The 22459-nt window shown below is 36.2% G+C and overlaps 1 protein-coding gene across 6 annotated transcripts in view; it reads left to right on the forward strand.

The window, feature by feature from the left end:
• Iqub (IQ motif and ubiquitin domain containing) overlaps positions 1–22459 on the forward strand; it is a 194086-nt gene that overhangs the window by 114766 nt on the left and 56861 nt on the right. For all 6 annotated transcript variants that reach the window (XR_015448722.1, XR_015448724.1, XR_015448723.1 and 3 more), the window contains one exon: positions 3577–3628. The gene's annotated coding sequence lies outside the window, so the exon portion shown is untranslated. The remainder of the gene's footprint in view (positions 1–3576; positions 3629–22459) is intronic.

A 22459-nucleotide genomic window follows, 5' to 3' on the forward strand; every position in this document is an offset into this window, starting at 1 on the left:
ACAAAGCGTGAAAGCTAGCTGGAGTTAACTGCCTATTTTATTATGTATTGTGTTCTATGAAAAAAATTTTCCCTTGAAACTATACACAGTCCTTTGAATGGGCATTTTTATTTGTATTAACTCAGAGCTATGAAGGCACAAGACCACTTTAACAGTATCATCCCTGCTTCAATATTTTCTCATTAAAATCTGTAAGTATGCCAGGTACCATCTTCTAGCACTCAGATATAATCTCTGTCTTCCAGGCTTTTTTCCCCAAAAGACTGAAAGCATTTTCCTAGACCTTCTTGAGGCTTGAATTCCAGATAGGTGCTGCCAACAGGAGATACTGAAGCAAAATTAGAAGGCGGGAGGAAGGGTGAATTTCCAGCTCTGGCAGTAGCAGGCAACTTCTGGTTCCTCAGTGGTCTTGGATTCAGTAGCCTCAGGGACAGCTGTGTCATGCAGTCAGCTCAGGACTCCCCAGGAAGGGTGGAAGGGGCAGCTCCTTCCCAGGGGCAGGGGCTGAATCTCCTCCAGGGTCAGGGTACTCTCCATGCCCTGGCAATGGTAGCAACTTTCTAATTTTCAGGTGTTGCCCTTTTTCTCTTTTGCTCAGCCAGAATTTTTGACATATTAGTTGCTAATGCCCTGGATTAAACTCCTTTGTGAGGAATACATAGAGGGGTTTATAGCTTCATTGTTTACACAGTTAAAAATAAGAGTAGACCATATTTCCGAATTCTCAAGTATTCACCAGCACCTAGCTTGTAACATTCTTCTACAGTTTTTTTTCCTCTCTAAGTTCATATTTTTGACAATCCCACTAAAAATGATGCATTTTTGAGATAACATTCCTGCTAGTTACAGAGATGAGATATTTTTGTTTGTTTTGATCACAAATCTAAAAATGTAAGTGTAGAATTGAGAAACTATAGAGCACAGTGTTAATAAATAGACAGGTGATCTGCTGTTGGGTGTGTACTCGTGACCAACCCTGAAATTTAGGGGCCTACTATAGGGTTCAGGTAACTGACTATCCCTGCTTGCCTGGTGTCTATGGAAGGAAACAAAGGCATGTGCAGAATTTCCTCGTCATTCATATAAGTATTCAACTTCTGTAGGTGAGTGAGTATTTAGCTAGCCTCATGTCCCCGGAGTCTGAAGCAACCCAGTACTTCTTCACTGAGCACAGTTTTGCTTACAAAGCCATTGTTGTAGAACTAGTTTGTGGCTGTAAGCTCAAGGAGTACTGTTTCTGACATATTTAACTACCTCGGTAATGTGCAAAAGCTAGTTCTCTTGTTGCTATGGAAATAATAAATCAGAAGTTAGTGAACCAGGCACACTTCTAAGCTATGCATGTTATATAGAGAGTGAGAGCCAGGGCTAAGTGGCAAAGAGGTAGGAAATCCTTGAATAAAATGAAAAGGAGTGAAGATTTGATATTTCTGGAAAGTATTCCATATGTGGGTGGGAAGGTTAAGGTGACTCACTGATCCTGAGTTCTGCTGACCTGGGTTTTTATCTTTGTTCTCTTTTCTTTCTTCCTTTATTTTTAAAATAAATAATCCAAATACATGACATCTCTCTACCAGGAGGCTACATGACAATAAGTAGTTTAGGGAATTTGGAGTAACTATGAACAAGTTGAGTTCACATCCTCAAAATGGAGAAACATTAGAAAGAAAATGTTATACCCAATTTTCTTTGCATCATTTTCTGGAGGGTGCGTACTATGTACTTTGCAAATCAGTGTCACCATTGGATGTGATGGAAGGAGGAGTCAATACTATAACTTTTCTTCAGAGTTTTAACTAGCTGTGATTAATAGGAAGAAGTGAAAGGGACTAGACTCACTAGAGGCTCATAATGGGCTTAGAAGAGTGCTAATTAGAGATAGAAGGATGGGTATAAGAGATAGTATGAAATGAGTCAAAAAGAGTAATTGATCTGTTATAGAGAGTAAGGGGAGAGGAGTCAAAATGAGCCTAAATATTCAAACCTAGGAGCCTGGTTTATAAAAGGAGGTAGAATGTATAAATTGTAAAGATGTAGAAAGGAGGAATGGGACCAAGTTCCTTAAATCCCTTGCTATTTCCCAAGTTTCCAGTGAATTTTAACAGTTCTTTTTAACAATGGAATAATCTGCTACTGTGCTGGGTTCAGGCCAGCAAATCCCATTAGAGGAATGAAGACATGAGAGAGACGGAGAGTAACTTTGTGTGGGGGGCACAGGAGTCTTTACTGAAATGGAATCAAGCCTCAAACTAACTCAAACCCCCAGATACATTGAGAAACAACAAAGGCAATAGAGTTTTGCTGAGCACATACTTGTTTTAGGTAGCAAGGCAGGCAAGCAAGGCATAGTGTTTGACTGAATAATTAACTTTTATCTGATTGTCCCCTAGGGAGCATCCTTGTCCCCACCCCCTAAGGTCCACCTCTGCCTGAACTGGCACAATATCCCGTTTTCAAGACGTTTTGGCTCCTTGGGGTTAGTAGGCTTCCCCCTCCCGAGTTGAATCAGACATCTACTGTTGGGTGTTGCAAGGAACTCCACTCCATGGGATTGGACAGCCATGGTTTTTTATGTTTAATTTAAACTTATCCTTCTTCATTTACTTTCAGGACTCTGCTGCACACAGTTTCAGGAAGTTTTTCACTTGAAAAAGCTCAAAGCAAGGACAATAGATTTTATGAAATTAAAAAGCCATAATAAAGAGGATATACTACAAAAAAATAGAGAATTCTGCAGAAATGCCCAGGGATTTTCTTCTCCTGTGGGAGTTATCTATAGTTGCTAATTTCTAGGTTTAGCAATTCTAATGTTACAAATACTCTTTTAAATAGGGAGAAAACAGTAAGCTTGTGTTAGAATGGAAAATCTGACTCAAGATGAAGCCATTACTATGACAAGATGAACACTGAAATATATACACATGAATGTTTTTGAGGTTGGTGTGAAAAACTTTCAAAACCCCAACGACCAAACTAATGATAGATTCCCATGTCTTTTTATGCACAGGACAATGAAGATCTGGATTCTATCTAGATCCAGTTATTGCAGAGAGTGTGGGGGAAAGGTGGTTGACTTATTTCGCCTTTCCTGCTGCATTTGCTTCAGTGGTCTTATTTGATTGAGATTATGGCAAGATTCTATTTGGAGCACTCTCACCAACAACTGACTCTAACATATTTTATATTGACTTAAGGCTGTGAGTTATAGGAAAGTGGCTATTAAAATGTATGATTTACTTTGAGCAGTAGTAGAATTTGTAAAATATCAGTACTAAGGATTGACTTTCTGGGATGAAGAAGGGGAGAAAAAAAGGAAAGTTTATTCTGAAATAATATAATCAACTGTAGGATAAGAAAAGTAATTTTTTCAATATTTAAATATTTAAAAGAGTTTCCTTGGAAATTTCATTAATTAGTAGTTAGCAATGATTTGCAATTTTGATTTATTACCATCATTTCTGTGCCTATTGTGTGCCATGGATATGTTTGTAAGTTGTAGTACATAGTACACTTGATAGAGTTTGTTTTCTTAGGTGAATTGCTAATTTATTGCATCATTAATGTATTGATTTCCAGTATCCTATGCCCAGCTTCTGGAAAAGCATCCTGTACAGCTACATATTATCAGGTAAGCACTTCCTTGTCCCATCATTCATTTCTCAAGTTTTTTCTCAATTCTTTAAAATTGTTAATTAGTAATACTTTATGTACTCTATTATATAGTCAAAGCTTCACAAAATTATTTTGATAATGGATGAATTTAATGTGATTCACTTACTTGACCAATTTAGTTATCAAGCAGTTGTCAGTGAGATCTAGAAATCTAGACAAAGTATATACACATTTGAATTATTATTCATATTTCCATATCTGATGCATTTGCAGTTTATCCTATTATTGTGTAAAGAGTAGATTGTTAAATTTTTCCATTTAGCTATCGGGTCACCTATACCTATTAAAATCATCCTTCTGATTTCAGATGATGCATTTTTTAAACAAGATTTCATCTCTTTTGATCTATGGATAGAAATTCCAGTTATTTTAATTGATTTGTGTATTTATGAACTAATACCACAATATTATTTACAGAAACTACAACATGTTTTAAAATTTGGTCTTGTTAATATTCTTGTTGCTGTTTTTCACAAGAATTTTTGCTCCTTTTCCCATCCCCTCTTCATTTTTCACTCCTCCTTCTCCTCCTCTTCCTGTCCCTCATCTTCCTCCTCCTCCTTCTCATCTCTTCTTTTTGGTGTAAGTCCTTCATGACCATGCAATTTACTTCCATTTGAATTCTGGGCACAAATATAGGCTTGTCTATAGTTAAAAATTTCAAGAGAAGACTATCACTTTCACATTTTTCCCTCTGCTCAGAGCCATGGTTAACACAGAGAGGTTTTATTGTACATTCCGTTTGAAGGTTTGCCTCAAGTAGGCAGATTTCCCTCCAGCCTATAGTTTCACCTCAAGTGTGACTATTCTGTAGGAGTCTTGGGTTTCTTTCCCTTTCCTTTAACTCAAGGTTTAAGTTACTGGCTTTCACACAGAATGTTTATATTTGTTTGATTTTTATTTTGTCTTTATTCAGTAAAGATGTTGACTTATGAAGGCATCTTGTTTATCTGGATCTTTCATCCAGCTTTCTACTTGGTGAGAAGTCATGTTTGTACCTTATAACCTTGTTATGTGTCAGTAAACCAAAGGCTTCCAAGGATGAATGCACCCAAAGTTTTCAGAGAAATCCCTAGCACACGCTTAACTTTCTATATTTGTGCATTTTTGTGCATATAGTTTTGACCCTTTGAATTTCCTTAATTTTCTCATTGGCCAGGCTTTTCATTAAAGGAGTAATTATAATTTTTAAAAACATTTTTAGTTGTTTTGAATTATAACTTTTAAAAAAATTTCTAGTCTTCCTGATTATGGGGAATAGAAGTAAATATCTAAATTTTGAGCCAATTTAGGCTGTTCCATTAGCTTTGAAAAGGAGACATTAAAGGAAATACATGCCAAAAGATGCTAATAAATATCTGAAAATATATTGACACTGATACTATCTCTTCTATTGGAGAGTCTGGCTGATCAGCTATGCCAAAGGACATTCAAGGGGAAAGCTCTGGCCTTGATCCAAGAGAATAATTATGCAAATGAAGTTCTGAGAAAAAATAGAGTGTTCTTAGAGGCAAAACAGAATAATCACTCCCAACATTGAGATACAGTATGTCCTCAGGAGTTCCTATCCTGCCACTTGTGGCATCATGACACTGATATTGATGAGTGAAGGAAGATGAATGCCAGATTAGATGACAGCTAATTAGTAGAGAAAATCATTCTCCAACATGAATCTATCTCAGAGAGGCTCTGTGGTTGACACATGATCACAAAGGACTGTGGTGCTATTTTTGTGGTTGCTTTACTCTGACAAAAAAACCTCAGAGGTCCAGGGATGTAGCTCAGTGGTGCCATACCTGCCTGACATGTGCAAGATCCTGAGTTCAATCTCTGGTATCAGAAAAAAAAAAAAAAGGAAAGAAAAGAAAAGAAAAGAAAAGACTATCTGAGAATAAGACAAGTTAAAGCAGAACAACTTTTCACTTTCATTGCCTTAAAAAAGGAATGCCTGGTGGATTTAAAATAGAAATTATTAATAAGAAAGGTTTAATGAGAGTTAGAGGCATACAAATCATACATACTGCTTGGAATGGGATTGCTAGTATGTACAAAATGGTATGTGCTTTATTTTGTATATATAGTGATATTTACAATATCTTAAAACATATATGGTAGCAGTTGGACAGACTACTTCAAGAGTTTCATGTTATAAGAATTACTAACATTTCTCATGTTTTGCAAATATTCTTACTGCTATGACTCAACTCCATCCTGGGTGAACTCTGGGTTAACTGATGAGAAATGATCTTGGCTCTGCTCTTTTTTCCAATGATATTCTGCTCTACACTCCTCTTCCCATATGTCTCAGCAAATGCTGTAAAAGGATTGATGGGCAATATGTGTGTGAAATCTTGTTCAAAATGAAAGTCTAAAATATATTCTGAGAAAAGCAACAGTAACCACACTTTGGGCATAAGCGAAGGTGACAGATGTTGCTAGGAGGAGGACCATATTTTTTATGGCTACAAAGCACCTTTCTCTGGGGCCAACATTATGTTCCTTGCCAACACACCATGTGTCAGTGACTCCAGATTCTCCTTCTGTGGCAGAATAGGGGAAGCCCTGATCCTTGAGACTACAATCACTCTGGATGTAATTGCTCTTGTTATGGAACTTGCAGTTCTAGCTACAGCATTTTCCTTCCTGCTGGGTAAGAGCTTTCAAGGTTATGGAGAGGTTCTGCTCTGTGCTGCTCCCAGAGTCTTATGTTTACCCACCAACTCCCTAATCTCCCACTCCAAGGTAGGTGGGCTGAGCTGAATAGGGAGGACTGTGACATACTGAGAGTAGTTTGGCCCCCAAACAAAATTCTCTGGATTCTATCTACATCCATTATTGCTGCTTTTTCTAAGGAGGAGGAGGTATTGCTGATTAACTCCAAATTATTTTTTCACTTTCACTGATTTTCTTTGAAGGATTTAAATTCCTTCCTATTTTTTCCTGTTCATTTCCCAGATACTTTTATTTTTAATGACATCTGAACTACACTGTATTTTGGGTTCCATCCATCTGGCCATACGCATCAGATCTTTCTTTGAAATGCGTCTTGGAATCCATCGTGTAAGGGTACAGGTTCCCAATGAGAAATGTAAATGTGTGGTATACCTAAAATACACCAATAAAAGAATTTAAGTAATAAAAAAAAAAAAAAAGAAATGCATCTTGGAGAGAGAAACTCAACTTCCAGGCAAGGGTTTTATCCTCAAGATCTAATCCCACTTTTTAAAAAAATTAAATTTATTGGTACAGCTTACATATACACAATGATCACATTTATCATAGTCTAGTCCTACTTTCTGTCTGTCCTGCCAGCAGATCAGGAAGTAGGCCCAGCAAAAATGAGTCTTCTGGGCCTCCTGAGAAACACAGTCAGTTGAGAGTTTGGGGAATTTCTGTTAACAGATCCATTGTAGCAAGCCTGCTCCCCTGAGCCTTTACTTTCTTCCTGCACTCAGAGGGCAGCGTTGTTATTCTTTTAACAGGAGTTCATACTTTTCCATATTTCTATGAGGCTTCTGGGCAGAGCAGGAGGGCTCTTGCCAGGCGATGTGATTCCCTCTCATGGGAGAGTGCCGGGGACTTGATAAGCTTGCATTACCCAGCTCTGCCTTCCTCCACCCTTGCACTGCAGCACCTCCCCCCACCTCAGACCACAGAACAGCTGGGTCTCTACCTCTGTTGGAGTAAAATCTGCATGGGAAAGAACCTAGGCAGAGTGGTGTTTCATAATAATCTAATTTCATCATGATCAAATGGGGAATATCAGTTGCATCAGACACTGTCCCATCTGGAGAGGTAGCAAAAGACAGCGTTTTTCTACAACTCCCTCCAATCATTACTTGACAATTGTCAGTGAGGCAAGCAAAGGCAAGCCAGCTTCAACTGTCCTTGAATACTGCTCTGGATAATGATGGTTATGAGAACTGTTGGCAGATGCACTTAGTAGCTACTGGCGTTTGTACACATCTACCAAACCAGTAACAGGGAGGGCTGAGGATCAGAGTAGGCCACCAGGACAGCCTGTGTTACCGTTTATCAAATGTTTCTATTGATATGCTAGTGATCGTTTCAAATTATAACAGCTCCTGAATCACCAATATTCCAATCAAAATGTATTATTCTCTTGCCAGGGGTTTAGCTCAGTGGTTCTGCCCCCTACCTTGCAAGCAGAAGGTCCTGAGTGTGATCCTAGGTACCAAAAAACCAAAACTGTATTATTCTCTTTTTTCCATGTTTACATATTTACACCCCCTTTAAAAGTGATTAAGGTTTTTGAGTTACAGTTAGTTGTCCCATCTTAGTTATAAATTCTTTGGGCACAGTAACTCTCTATAGGACCTTGCAACAGGAGACATGTAGCTTTTAATATTTTTAAAAATGTGTTTGATGACATGCAACAGAGTTGGCAGGGAAAGTCCTATATCAAATTCTTTTTTTTCTTTTGTAAGGAAAACATTTTAACTTATCTTCTAGGTAAATCTAAATCTCTGTATGTTTTGTTTACATGGTGGTTGTGTATGTCATCAAAGGCCCTTGGAATAATATGGTTATATATGAGTACATCCTCAGGAAACTTGAAAGGGTATGCTTTGTACCTGAGGGGAAATCAGTGGTAATATCCCTGGGGAAAGCTGTGGTCATTTTCTAGAGGAAATTCTTGAAAAATGATTAATTAAAATAAGCATGGAGATAAACTTTACTTAGGTAAACTTTAGCTATACTTAGAGAAAAAATTAAATGTACCTAGTGAATTTTCTTTTCTAGGTTGATAGAAAAGAAACAGCTGCTATCAAATAATAGCAAAAGGGTAGAAAACAATAATGACAACGCTTTGGTTAAAAAAAATTAAAAATGTAAAGAAGCCTTTTAAATTGTTAAAGAGCAAATGGAACAATGACTGAATTAAATTGATTCTCTTTGTAATATAAATCTTTCCTAAAGTGGGAGGGAGGCAAACCCTTTCACTAGTTTTTTCATAGTTGTTTCCTTTTCCAATCCAATATAAAGCATATAACCTAATTTATTCTTCACATAAATTTCCTACCTCTGTTGCTGTCCACCTTTCGGACCAGGACACTGAGGTACAGAGTTAGTGGTAGGTAATTTTCCAGAGAGCCTGAGGAGTGGAGCTATCATCAGGGCACAGGGCTCTAAGTGAGAGTTCATTATCTGTATGCTGTACCAGACTATGTCCTTGCTGGGATTCTGAAACTTGCCATGATTGTCCAGTCAGTCTTTGAGTCTTGAGAAAATTGATTTAGTATTGAGTTTTCCCTCTTAGCATCAAAGAAAAACCAAAATAAGGGCCTAGATACAGTATCTCCTGTTCTAAGAAGAGTACACATTTTAGGCATGCAAAAAATAATCACTAAATGCAAAAATGAAGTGCTTCTTGCTTTTTATCATGGTACTAACTTTATCTACAGTTGCCACATTGATGAATATTTTGTCTGTTATTTAAACTTTTAATTCAAATTATTCAAGATGGAAATAATTAGGACATAAAGCATATAAAAACTTGGAATACACTTGCTCAAAGATACTTTGATTTGGCTGAGCACATTTGAAAACATCTTTGAGGCTCATGAATATTTTTTTCAGCAAAGACTAAATTAAGCATGTCTATTTAATAAGGATAGAGAAAAATAACAATTAAATTTTTAGACAGTTTGTATTTTGTCTTATTTAGGTTTCAAATCAAACCTGAGTATATTCTTAAATGTGCTATAATCTGAGAACTCCCAGGTTAGTTTTTTGAACTTTTTCTACCTGGTTCCACCAAGCACTAGCTTTCTTCTCCCTCCATGAGCAGGCTCTATTTTCTCCACACTGTCCACATTTAAGACCTGACTAAACTTCTCCATATCATGAAGAACCAAATACAGTTGAGGCAACTTTACTGTTTCTCTCTGGGTTTTTTTTTGGGTTTTTTTTGGAGTAAGTTTAAATTAAAACATAATTATTCTTAATCCTTATAATTCTTCCATTTTATAAGGAGACATCTTTTAGCTTCAGCTGTCATCTACAGGGTAGCAATTGCCTTGTGAACATAAGTTGTTTTACTGCACTTACAAGCTTATTTATCAGAAATAAATTCTTGTTATATTTTGGCAAGTTTGGGGTTAGTACCTCACTATATAGACAAGAAAAGTGAGGCTTAATGTTTAAAAGCAAGTGGCAAAGGTAGAATTGGAATCTTTATTTTACTCTGAGTCCACAGTTTTTCCAGTATTCTGTGTGTGTGTAAAAGAGCCTAAATGATGAATCTATGGCCATTTTTTATATAGCACATCCTACTTCTACCCTTTAGCTTCAGAAAGTGTGGATTATTCCTTTAGTTTAGTCTCTAGAACAAAGTTTTTTAAAAATATGGCTTTTAGGTTTACACACTTGCCTCTTAGGCTTGTTCTGCTTAGCTGAACAATCTTAGCTGGTGATTCTACTACCTTTCAAAAGCATATAATCTAGAATAAGTTCAGCTTTGAGTTTCAAATTCTCAGCAGCATTCCTTCTTCCAACTTTCACAGGTAATTTTAGATTTGTAAGCCAAATAAACACCCAATTTTGAACTCAAATATCTGGCGAACCTGCTGACCCTTTCTCTAGCAGCACTGGAGGGGAGAGACTTTTTTCCTCTCCCTTTACCTAACATAAGGGTGGGGTATCACACACCTGACATCATGGAGAGAAGAAGAGAACTTGTGCTCTTGAAAAAAAGACAGGGAAGAATTGAGCCCATGTAAGACATTTAATTCTCACAATGGTAAAGTGAATTAAGACACAAGGAGGGTCCAATAGTCGAGGTTCCTATTCACATCAGAAAAGGAAAAAAAAAGCTTTACTCCAAGTATAGTAATAATGTAAAAACAGCAATGTCACCATCTACAATCTCAATTTTAGGAGACTAACACCTTCTACTTGCCCAGCTCACAGCATTTTATTCTGATTTCAACAATCCTTTAATTCTGCCAGAATCCACAGATCCTATGACTTTTCACTATCCCCTATTGCCTTCTTCTCTACTCCTATTTCTCCTTATAACTTAAATTCCATGATAAATTTTATGATTAATTTATTAATCCTTAAGATATACTTTCAAATCACTTGCCCTATCTCACTTTATAATGGTGGTCTATGAGAAGAAAATGTCACAAAAGTACTTTCCAGGTTTTCTTAGTGATAAAGTATTAGAGTAGATTTATGAATAATATGTACATGGGAATACTTACAAAGTATGGGAAAAACATCATAAAACCTGAATCAAAGCCTGGAGGATGACTTTACACCATTTTGCCAGTGAAAAATACTTGAGTCCCTTTCTTTGAAGGCAATTCAAAAGCACTTTAGAGTGATGCTGTAGTTTCAATGTTTGTCCCTTCCAGTACTTAAATTGGAATTTAATTGCCATTATGTTGTTATTGGGAGGTGAGACCTTTAAGAAGTGTTTAGATCCTGAGGGCTTTGCCCTTATGAATGGACCAATCCTGATAGTAGGTTTGCTATCAAGAAAGTGGGTTTTTGTGCTCTCTCTTACCTTTTTACTCTTCTACCAATTCTACCATGAGATTCCTTCCACCATATAATAACACAGCAAGAAGGTATCACTAGATACACGCACTTTGACATTGGACTTTCCAGTCTCAAGAATTGTGAACCAATAAATAAATTTCTTTTCATTGTAAATTACTGAGGCTCAAGTATTCTTCTATAGCAATACAAAACAGAGTAATAAAAGTGCTCTAGAAAACTGTAATGATTCAATTATTGGCCTCCAACTGATCATTCTCAATTTCTTAGCCCTTCTACCTGTTGTCCAGTCACATTAACTCAAGCTCATTTCCAAGAATGGTCTCATTTTGTAGGCATATCTTTCTGCCTGGAATGACTTTTGTCAACCATTCTGACGATTACTCTTTATGCATCTTTCTGAAATTAATTTGGACATCATCTGATGTGGAAAGCCATCCTGGACGTGGCCCTCTCATTGCCTACTTCCTGGAGTGGTGGACATTTTCCCAGGATTCCCATAGCCTCTTTGTTACCCACATTAGAATTATCTTCACACTGTATTCTAATGGCCTCAACTGTTTGTCCCCTAACTTTTTAAGAGAAAAGATTGCATTTTATTTATTTTAAAATTTCTTTTTAGTCTCTTTTGTGCTTGGTAAAATGCTTGATGCCTAGAATGTGTTTTGTTAATTCACTTAGACTAAATAAATTCATCAATAAATGAAAACATTGATTCTTTTCCTAAAGTCATTCACTTATTCTGAGCTGAAGAGAGTGGACTCCTCAAGAAGTGAACCAAACCATAGTCTCCATATTTTTGTCAGAAATTTTGCCCTTTATGTTCTCTCTGATGTGAGAGGAAAAATAAATCAACATTCTATAGCACTCTGGGCTTTTAAAATGAAGGTTCACCTTAAGTCCTTACTACTCATTAAAAACTAATTTATTAAGCCTTTGTTATACATGAAAGCAGGAATTCTGAATTGATAGTTCTGACGAAGGTTTAGCCAGGTCAGAGACATAGTGGTGCCATTTCTCAAGGTGTCTAAGAAGTTTTAAAGGAAAGTATTAAATCAACTTGACTTAAAGGGCACAGAAGCATCATCAAAAGAATATGAAGCAATTTTAAAAAATTGTTGAGAAAGATTGTGATTTCTTGATTCAAAGAAATTTTGCATCAGACTACTTTGGGTCAGTATCTATGCAAATTAAAAGCTTTAGACCACCATCATTATGGTCTACAATAAAAGTCTTCACAACTTCTTAAGATTCTACCCTAGTTGTCATTAATAGTAATTATGCCCTTTCTCAGCTATTGTTGCTACTCATGGTAGTATTTTGCTGACAAAAAGATTTGATACCTTTGTTAAAGTTTTTTGCAGATATTTTTTAAACTGCTTGCAGACAATTTGGTTTTAATGCTAAATCTATTCTCTTGTTTTGTCCTATCAGCATTTTGAAAAAATTGAAAATATTTGTACATGTATAAAAATTTAAACCTTGTTTATTTATGTATATTGACTGCTTTAAACATTCTTGAGGAATGGATAAGTGTCAAATATAACTATTTATTTTCTTTGTAGTAATTAAGGTGAAAATAAGGAAGAAATTGATTTTTTTAAAAAAAAAAGTTAGTCTCAACAACTTTATATTTCTGGAAAATCTGACACCATGTAAGTTTACTACTTAGACTCTTAGTCAATGCTATTTATTTGCTAAATATTTCTTGTAAATACAAAAGTAATTCAGACATGAGCACAACTTTTTAGGAAATCACAGTAGATCAAGAATGACAGGTACCAGAAGATAATACTTATGATTCAATATGATTAAAGGTATAGGAAAGCAAGTACAAAGAGCTAAGGAAGCACAGAGATTACTCTTCATGGTTCATAAGAAGATACAGTAAGGCTCCTAAGAATTGGTGTCATTTAAAAGAATAAGAAAGTTTCAGGAAGAGATAGAGGAGAGCATCCCAGATCAAGGAAATATGAACAAAGACTTTTAGATGTGGAAATATTTCATTTTGAAGGAACAGTGTCTAAAATTATTCAAACAGTGCAGTAGAGAGATGAGGTTTCAGGGAAAAATAAGTTGAACCAAGATATGAAAAACCTTGTAACTCTTGCATAGAAGTATAGCTCTCATGCTATAGTTAAGAAGTTATGGGGGCTGCCATACCACAGTACAAGTGCAGAGGAGCAGAACCTCCCCCAGCACAGTGGAGGGCCCACCTTACCACCACCCCAAGTGCCAAGGAGGTGAGCTGCATGGGCACCAGCAGCACGGGCACCAGCAACACACATCCTCACCCCACCCTGTTGAAATCAGAAGACACATAAACAAGTCTCAAAAATAGGCTTCCAAATCACTTAAAGCAACCCCAAAGGGCAATGAGGTGGAACAATCTGACACTCAACCACCTGGACTCCCTGAACTGGCATCGAAAGAAGATTTGGAAAAAATGAAATCAGAAATAATTTCTCAGATATCAGCAGAGATTGTGTCCATAGTGCAAGACATGATTAATAAATCTAGAGAGGACACAGATTAAAAAATAGAGGAGCTGAGGAACATGATGGAATCCCAATATAGGAAACAAATAGAATCCATAAAACAGATCCAAAAAGATTTCCAGGGGATTAAAAACTCCACTGAAAGTTGACACAGCAGAATGAGCCAATGTTAGGACAGAATTTCAGATATAGAAGATAAGATTGCAATTAGTGACCAGGAAAATAAAAATTTCTTTAAAATAGTAAGGGACTAAGAGAAATCAATCCAGCAGCTGCTAGATGATGCAAAGAAGAATAACATAATATTGACTGGAGTCAGTGAAGAAACAGGAGAGAGTGCAGACAACTTAAAAAACTATTCACAGAAGTGATGGCAGAAAACTTCCCCAGCAGGAGAAAAGAACTTGGCATACAGATAAGTGAGGCACATAGGACTGCAAATAGCCTTGATCAAAAAAAATCTACATATAGGCATAAAATGGTTAAGATTCCAGAACCCAACAGAAGAACACAATTCTACAAGCAGTCAGAGAAAAGAAACAAATCACACACAAAGGAAAGCCCATCAGAATCACAGCAGACTTCTCAACACAAACCCTCAAGGGAAGAAGGTCTTGGAGTGACATATTTCAAGCCCTAAAGGAAAACAGCTTCCAACCCAGATTAAGGTAACCTACAAAAACTATCTTTCAAAATTGATGGAGAAATAAGATACTTTCATGACAGAGAGCACCTTAAGAACTTCATGAACACCAAAGCACCACTCCAAAAAATCTTAGACCATATCCTAGGAAAAGACAGTGAGGGTCACAACCCTGGGAAGTATAGCAGAATGAATCCATTGGGCATGACAAGAAATTAAATGCAAAGGGGGAGAATCCAACAAAAAGAAAAAGGCATGACAATAAGTCAATACTTATCAGTCATAACCATCAATGTTAATGGTCTCAATTCACCAATCAAAAGAAATAGACTGGCAGAATGGGTCAAGAAGCAAGATCCAGCAATATGCTGCATACAAGAAACACACTTAATTCAAAATGAAACTCATTGACTCAAAGTTAAAAGGTGGAAAACAATACTCCATGTGATGGGAACCTGAAAAAAAGCAGGAGTAGCTATTGTCTTTGCAGATCAAGTAGATTTCAAACCAACACTGATTAAGAGAGACAAAGAAGGACACTACATCCTTGTAAAGGGAACAATCCAACAGGAAGAGATGAGAATCATAAATATCTATGCACCAAACACTAATGCACCCAATTATATAAGACTAATACTAACAGATATGAAAAGTCATATGTGTACTAATACAATTGTAGCGGGGAACCTCAATACCGCACTGTCACAAATAGATAGGTCAACTAGACAAAAAATAAGCAATGAAATACTAGAACTCAATCAAACTCTTGAACAAATGAACTTGAGATATTTACAGAGTCTTCCACCCCACAAAATCAGAATACACATTCTTCTCAGCTGCACATGGGTCATTCTCCAAAATAGACCACATACTCACACATAGAACATGTTTAAGTAAGTGCAAAGGAATTGAAGTTATCCTCTGTATATTATCAGACCATAGTGGGAAGAAATTGGAGATCATACCAAAAGAAACCGCAAGAATTTCATAAACACATGGAAACTGAACAACACAATTTTGAATAACAAATGAGTCACAGAGAAACTTAAAGAAGAAATCAGACAGTTCCTACAATTAATGGACAATGACAATACAACATATTGGAATCTATGTGACACAATGAAAGCAGTCTTACAGGGGAAATTCATAGCATACTCACATTAGGAAAACAGAGCAAGCCCAATTAAACAAGCTGATGCTGAACCTCAAGCTTCTAGAAAAAGAAGAGCAGGACAAACCCAAAGCTCATACAAGGGAGGATATTATAAAGATTAGAGCAACAATCAATGCAATGGAGACTGAGGGAACAATACAAAAAAAATCAATGAAGCCAAGAGTTGGTTCTTCAAAAAATCAACAAAATTGACAAACCCTTAGCCAACCTTATCAGAAATAGAAAAGAAAAGACCCAAATCCATGCAATTAGAAATGAAAACAATGAAAATAAAACAGATCCAGCAGAAATCCACAGGAACATAAATACCTACTTTGAGAACCTATATGCCAATAAGATGGAAAACACAGAAGAAATGAACAGAATCCTAGATATTACCAAAGTTGAACGAAGAAAACCTAAGAATTCTAAACGACCAAATATCAATCAATGAAATTGATAACATGATTAAAAACTTAACAACTAAGAAAAGCCCAGGTCTGGATGGCTTCACTGCTGAATTCTACAAGACATTTAGAGAGGAACTACTGCCACTACTCTTGAAACTCTTCAATGAAATTGAAAGGGAAGCAGTACTCCTGAATTCATTCCTAGAAGCAAGCATCAGCTTGATCCCCAAAGCAGAGAAAGACCTAACTGAAAAAGAGAACTATAGGCCAATCTCACTAATGAACATAGCTGCTAAAATCCTTATTAAGATACTGGCAAATAGAATGCAGAAGATCACCAAGATCGTACACCTTGACCAAGTGGGATTCATCCCAGGGATGCAGGGATGGTTCAACATGTGCAAATCAATCAATGTAATATACTCTATCAATAGATCCAAGGTCAAAATCATATGATCATCTCAATAGATGCAGAAAAAGAATTTGACAAAATCCAACATGCATTTATGATAAAAACCCTACAAGAAATTGGAATAGATGATCTCTTCCTCAATTTGATATAAACCATCTATGAAAAACCAACAGCCAATATCATACTAAATAGTCAAAACTTGAAGTCCTTCACACTAAAGTCAGGAAAAAGACAAGGATATCCACTGTTATCACTCCTGTTCAATACAGTCTTGAAAACATTAGCCACAGGAATTAGACAAGAGATAGAAATAAAAGGAATAAAGATAGAAATGAAGAAGCCAAATCCTCATTATTTGCAGATGACATGATACTCTATATAGAAGATCCCAAGAAGTCCACCAAAAGTCTTCTAGACTTAATAACCAAATTCAGTAAAGTAGCTGGATACATCAACATGCAAAAATCAATAGCTTTCTTCTACATGAACAACAGACTCACTGAGATAGAAATAGGGCAAATAATTCCTTTCACAATAGCCTCCAAAAACCTGAAATGAATAGGAATCAACCTAACAAAAGAAATCAAAGACCTCTTCTCTGAAAAATATAGCACTCTGAAAAGAGAGATTGAAGATGATATCAGAAAATGGAAAGACATCCCTTGCTCCTGGGTAGGAAGAATCAACATAGTCAAAATGGCCATACTTCCAAGACTGCTATATAGATTCAATGCAATCCCAATTGAAATTCCACCAGCATACTTCACGGACCTTAAGAAAACAATCCAAAAATTCAATAGGAACAAAAAGAGAGCCAGAATAGCAAAAGCAATTCTAGGCAACAGAGATATGGCAGGGGGTATCCCAACCCCCTTCTTGAAACTATACTACAAAACTACTGTGATGAAAACATCATGGTACTGGCAAAGAAACAGACCTGAGGACCAGTAGAACAGATTAGAAGATATAGAAGCAACTCCAGACACTAAGCCACCTCATCTTCAACAAAGGAGCCAACCAAACACCCTCACTGGAGAAAAGATAGCCTCTTTAATAAATGGTGCTGCAAAAACTGGGTTTCAACTTGCCAAAGATTAAACCTAGACCTATATCTCTCACCATGCACTAAACTAAAATTGAAGTGGCTTAAAGATCTGAGTATTAAAACAGAAACACTAAACCTCCTGGAAGAGAGGTTAGGAAGAACTCTTGAAGACATTGGTGTAGGAAAAGATTTTATGAACAAAATTTCAGTTGCCCGTGAACTAGCACAAACAATCAACAAGTGGGATCTCTTCTTATTAAAAAGCTTCTGCACAGCAAGAGAACACCAGCAGTGTGAAGAGACAGCCCACAATGCAGGAAAATATTTTCACCTTCTGTTCCTCAGACAAAGGTCTACTATCTAGAATCTATAAAGATTTTTTTTAAAAAGCACATCCCCAAAATTTAAAGACTCAATCCAAAAATGGGCATCTGAAATGAACAGACATTTCTCAGACAAAAAAGTAGAAATAGCAGATAAACATATGAAAACATGTTCAGCATCACTGGTCATTCAAGAGATACACATGAAAACAACGCTGAGATTCGACCTCACTCCAGAAAGAATGGCTTCTATCTTGAAATAACAATATGCTGGGAGGGCTGTGGGGAAAGAAGAACCCTGCTCCACTGCTGGTGGGAGTGTAGACTGGTGCAACCACTGTGGAAATCAGTATTGAGATACCTCAAAGATCTAGAACTGGGAGTCCCATTTGACCTAGCAATTCCCCTGCTGGGTATCTTCCCCAAAGAGTTAAAAGAATCATGCCACAGTGATATATGTGCACCCATGTTCATAGCAGCACAATTTATAATAGTTAAAACTTTGAAGCAGCCCAATTGCCCATCAACTGGAGACTAGATAAAGGAAATGTGGGGTTTTTTGTTTTTTTTTTTTAATAAAATGGAGTACTACTACTCCACCACAAAAAAATGAGAAATTAGAGACATTTATTGCTAAGTGGATGCACATTGATGTGATACTCTTGGGTGAAATAAACAGGACTCACATGTGTAAATACTGAATAGTCTCTCTAGTGTGAGAAACTGATAGTGTAAATAAGGACTAAAAGGTATAATAGACAATGTGAAATAGGAAGAAAAGGGGCAAAGGGGAAGGGGAAATGGGAGGGATAGGGGAAAAGAAAGAAGGGAATGGAATTAATATGAGAAAAGGAAAAATGGAAACAAAGCCTTTGTAAATAGGGAGGGATGGAGTGGTTGAAGGGAGGGCAGGGGAATGGGGAAAAAATAAGAACCGAGAGAGATTATGCAAAGGTGTAAATTTCCAATGATGAATGTCATTAGGGTATTGTATACCTAAAATGTACCAATAAAATTTATTTTAAAAAAGAAATCAACCAATAACTAATGCTGGTGGGGCTACAGGGAAGAAAGAATCCTTCTCCACCATTGGTGTCAGTGTAGACTGGTCAACCACTGTGGAAATCAGTGTGGAGATTTCTCATAGAACTAAAACTAAAGGTTCCATTTGACTCAGCTATACCTCTTCTTGGAATCTTCCCAAAAGAATTAAAAGCATCATACCACAGCGATATATGTACACCCATGTTTCTAACAGCACAGTTTGTAATAGCTTAATGTTGGAAAGAGCTCAAATGCCCATCAACTGATGAGTGGATATTGAAGATGTGGGTTTTTTATACAATGGAGTCTTGCTCTGCCATAAAGAAGAATGAGCTTCAGACATTTATAGCTAAATGAGTGGATCTTGAGATCATACTCTTAAGTGAAATAAATCGGACACCCATGTTTAAATATCGCATTGTTTCTCTGGTGTGAGAAACTGAAAGTGGAAATAAGGACTGAAATGTATAATAGTGGTGGAAAATGGGAGGAAAGAATTCAAATGAGAATGGGAACAAGGGAGGAGGAAGTGGGAAAGGAAGGGAGAAGAAGAAAAAGTGAAAATAGAAGGAAAAAATAGAACCAAAGCTTTTGTACATGGGGGGGCAGATGGGACAAAATAAAATGAAGTTTATTTGATAAAAGAAGTTATGGAAGATTTTATGGGACAGTGTGGCATGAGTCGTTCTCTCACCATAAAAGCTATTGTGTCCACTGTTTGAAGAATTACAGAGCAACGTATTAGAGATCATTTAGGATTTCATTGTAATAGTTTTAAGAAAAGATGTTAAGTGCTTGAACCAGGATAAGCACAAAGGGCTTGTGTCTGAAAGAAACCCCTGGAAAGCAGAATGTATAAGATTTAGTGATTGTATAAATGAAACAGTTACATGCAAAAAAGATAAGCATGATGCTTGTAGTTTGGGAGACCTGATGGGTGACGATGACACTGATCAAGTCTCCATTATTTAGAAAAATAAGACCACTGTGATATTCAAAATCATTTCCATTTGTTTAATGACATTTAAAAATCATTCTGTCTGTGAATGTAAAAGTTTAAAGGAAACACTTTCTCTAAAATTTTATCTAAAAGTTCAAAGGACAGTGTGTAAAAGGAGGCATTAGAAATAAATGGAAATATATTTTGAGTTGATAAATACTCCAATGTAACACTTTCTTTACTGGGTATTTTCATAAGAGTGGTTTTGGTTAATCATGATGTCTCTATAGCACGCTGGAGGATGGAAGTGGGTTTGAAGTGAGACAGTAAATTCTGTATGGACTTGATGAAAAAATGGTACCTGTGACGCATGCAATGAAGGGATGCAGAAAGAAGTTCTCCTTAGGGGAACTCGGGAGAGGGGCTGGGTACAGCTTGAGTTAGACACTTCAGAATCATCCAAAATAGATGGAAACAGAAGGACACACAGGCTGCAGGAAAGAAGGGAGGAGGGCCAACTGCCGAATCCTGAAAACTATAATGGAAGTTTTAAGACAGGATAAAATTGGAAACAAAGAGGAAATTTTGAAATCTGACTAGTCTTGATCTTTTTTTGTGTATATATAGAGCAATAACGTCAAATATTTTTATCTTCTTAATGACAGATTTGCATTTTCATTACCATTTGGAAAAATAATGAATTTTTCAGATCATGCTGAATATATAGAAATGGTATTTGTGACCTAAATTATTTCCACATCTACACTGAGAATCAGCATACCAAAGCTCTCAATTTGAGAAGCTGTAATGTAGCCAGTGACTAAGAACATGGAATTCTAAGTCAAATCTCAGCTTTCAAACGTCAGTTTTGTTACTTATCTAACTGGGTGTCAGGGAAAGTTACTTAAATTTTTTGCAGTTTATTTTTTGCAACTTCAAAATGGAAATGTCAAAATGTTGCATAAGACACTTGACATTGTGCCATTCAGTGCAAGTTTTATTAAAGAGAAGCACATGATTTTCAGAATAAATCTTTGATTTTTTTAAAATAGAATTTTCATAAAGTTGACCTGTTTTTAAATCTAGTCTCCATTATTTAGAAAAGGATAGCCACTGTAGTGTGCAAAATCGCCTCAATTTGTTTACTGACATTTAAAAATCATTGTCTGTGAACATAGAAGCTTAAAGGAAATATTTTTGCTAAAATTTTATCTAAAACTTCAAAGGACAGTGTATAAAAAGGAGGCATTAAAAATAAATAGAAATATATTTTGAGATGATAAATACTCTAATGTAGCACTTTTTTTACTAGGTATTTTCATAAAAGTGTCTCTATAGGTAAATTATTTTCTGAAAGCCTTACTCTAGAATTAAATATTAATGTTATTTGTCATACTAAATCCTTAACTTTGGGAATAATTAAATGAGAAAACTGCTAGTTTATTAGCAGATCATTATGGAAACATTTGCCTTCATTTCACAATGGGCATATAACAGTGCAAAAAGTGGCACATGTCTCTATGACCAGCTTTAATGCAGAATTCCAATACATTTTTGTTTCTTTCACACATGGTAGTGGCTTTTCATTGTTTTGTAGGTCAGGTTAGGAGAACTATTCTTCTTAATGGCCTGAATTATCCTCTGAACTGATGATGTTTTATCTTAAAATGTATTTGCAGCTCATTCGGCAAAGCTTAGGGACTTAATAATGGATCTTGCAATATTTTAATCAGTTATTTGTCATCAGCAGGTTATATATTCTATTAAGTTTTTAAAATTAATTTTAAAGTTGAATTGTAAAAATTATACTTGACTAATAAATAAAATCTTACTTAATGAGCATGTAGCTGATGGAGAATAGTGTTAGAATTTCAATGAGGCAATTTTTCTTTGCAATTTTTATCTGAATTCATTGAATATTTATTAGGGTATATAAAACAAACTACAAAATGATATTCTGAATCTTCCAAAAAGATACATCATCCCAAATATTCATGTCTTTATAACATTTTTTATGTGTTTCATTCTTAAAATCTTGGACCTAATCCTCTTTTTTTTTTTGGAGACAGGGATCAAACTCAGGACCTTGCTCTTGCAAAGTAGGAGGCAGGACCACTGAGCTAAATCCCCAGCTCACTTGGACCTAATCTTGAGGCTTGCTAAAATAACTCAGTCTTAATTCTGAGTAAATAAAGGTGTGAACATTAATTCCAAATAAGAAAATCTTATATAATTGATACCTTCACATACACCTAATGGATCATTTATTCAGAGGATTATCTGTACAAAGAAAAAATAATATTAATCCAAAAGCTTCACTCCAAGATCAGTGACATATTAAGTTACAATAAGGGAGGCACCGAGAGTCAGCTTTCTTCCTTTCCACTGGTTTGTGATTAAAGAAAGCATTTTGTGTAGCTACTATCTGGTGCACAAATTTAGTTTTGTTGGAGGAACAGCAAATGCCCTGAGATCCTTGGCTGTTTGGTCAACAAGCTTTACAGAGAGGGCGCTCATCTGGCTACTAACTCCCTCGATGTATATCTATTGGTGAGCAGACATGAACTACATAGGTCATGTCCCTGGCCCTGTCCTCCTAACTCATATCAGTGATTCTATCTCATCCACAGTCACAGCATTAATGTAGAAGTTAGGAAGTTAAATCTCAGTCAACCTTAGGAGCTGAGACAAAAGCTCTTATCTATAAAGGGCACATTACCTCGTAACTGGAGCTGATTAATATAAGTAATCTGAGAGTAAAGTAGATGAGGGTGCCAAGAAGTGGAATGGGG

The sequence above is a fragment of the Heterocephalus glaber genome, unplaced genomic scaffold, assembly GCF_053883595.1.
Source record: "Heterocephalus glaber isolate CG9 unplaced genomic scaffold, H.glaber_assembly_v1.0 deba00000546, whole genome shotgun sequence".
NCBI classification, from domain to species: domain Eukaryota; kingdom Metazoa; phylum Chordata; class Mammalia; order Rodentia; family Bathyergidae; genus Heterocephalus; species Heterocephalus glaber.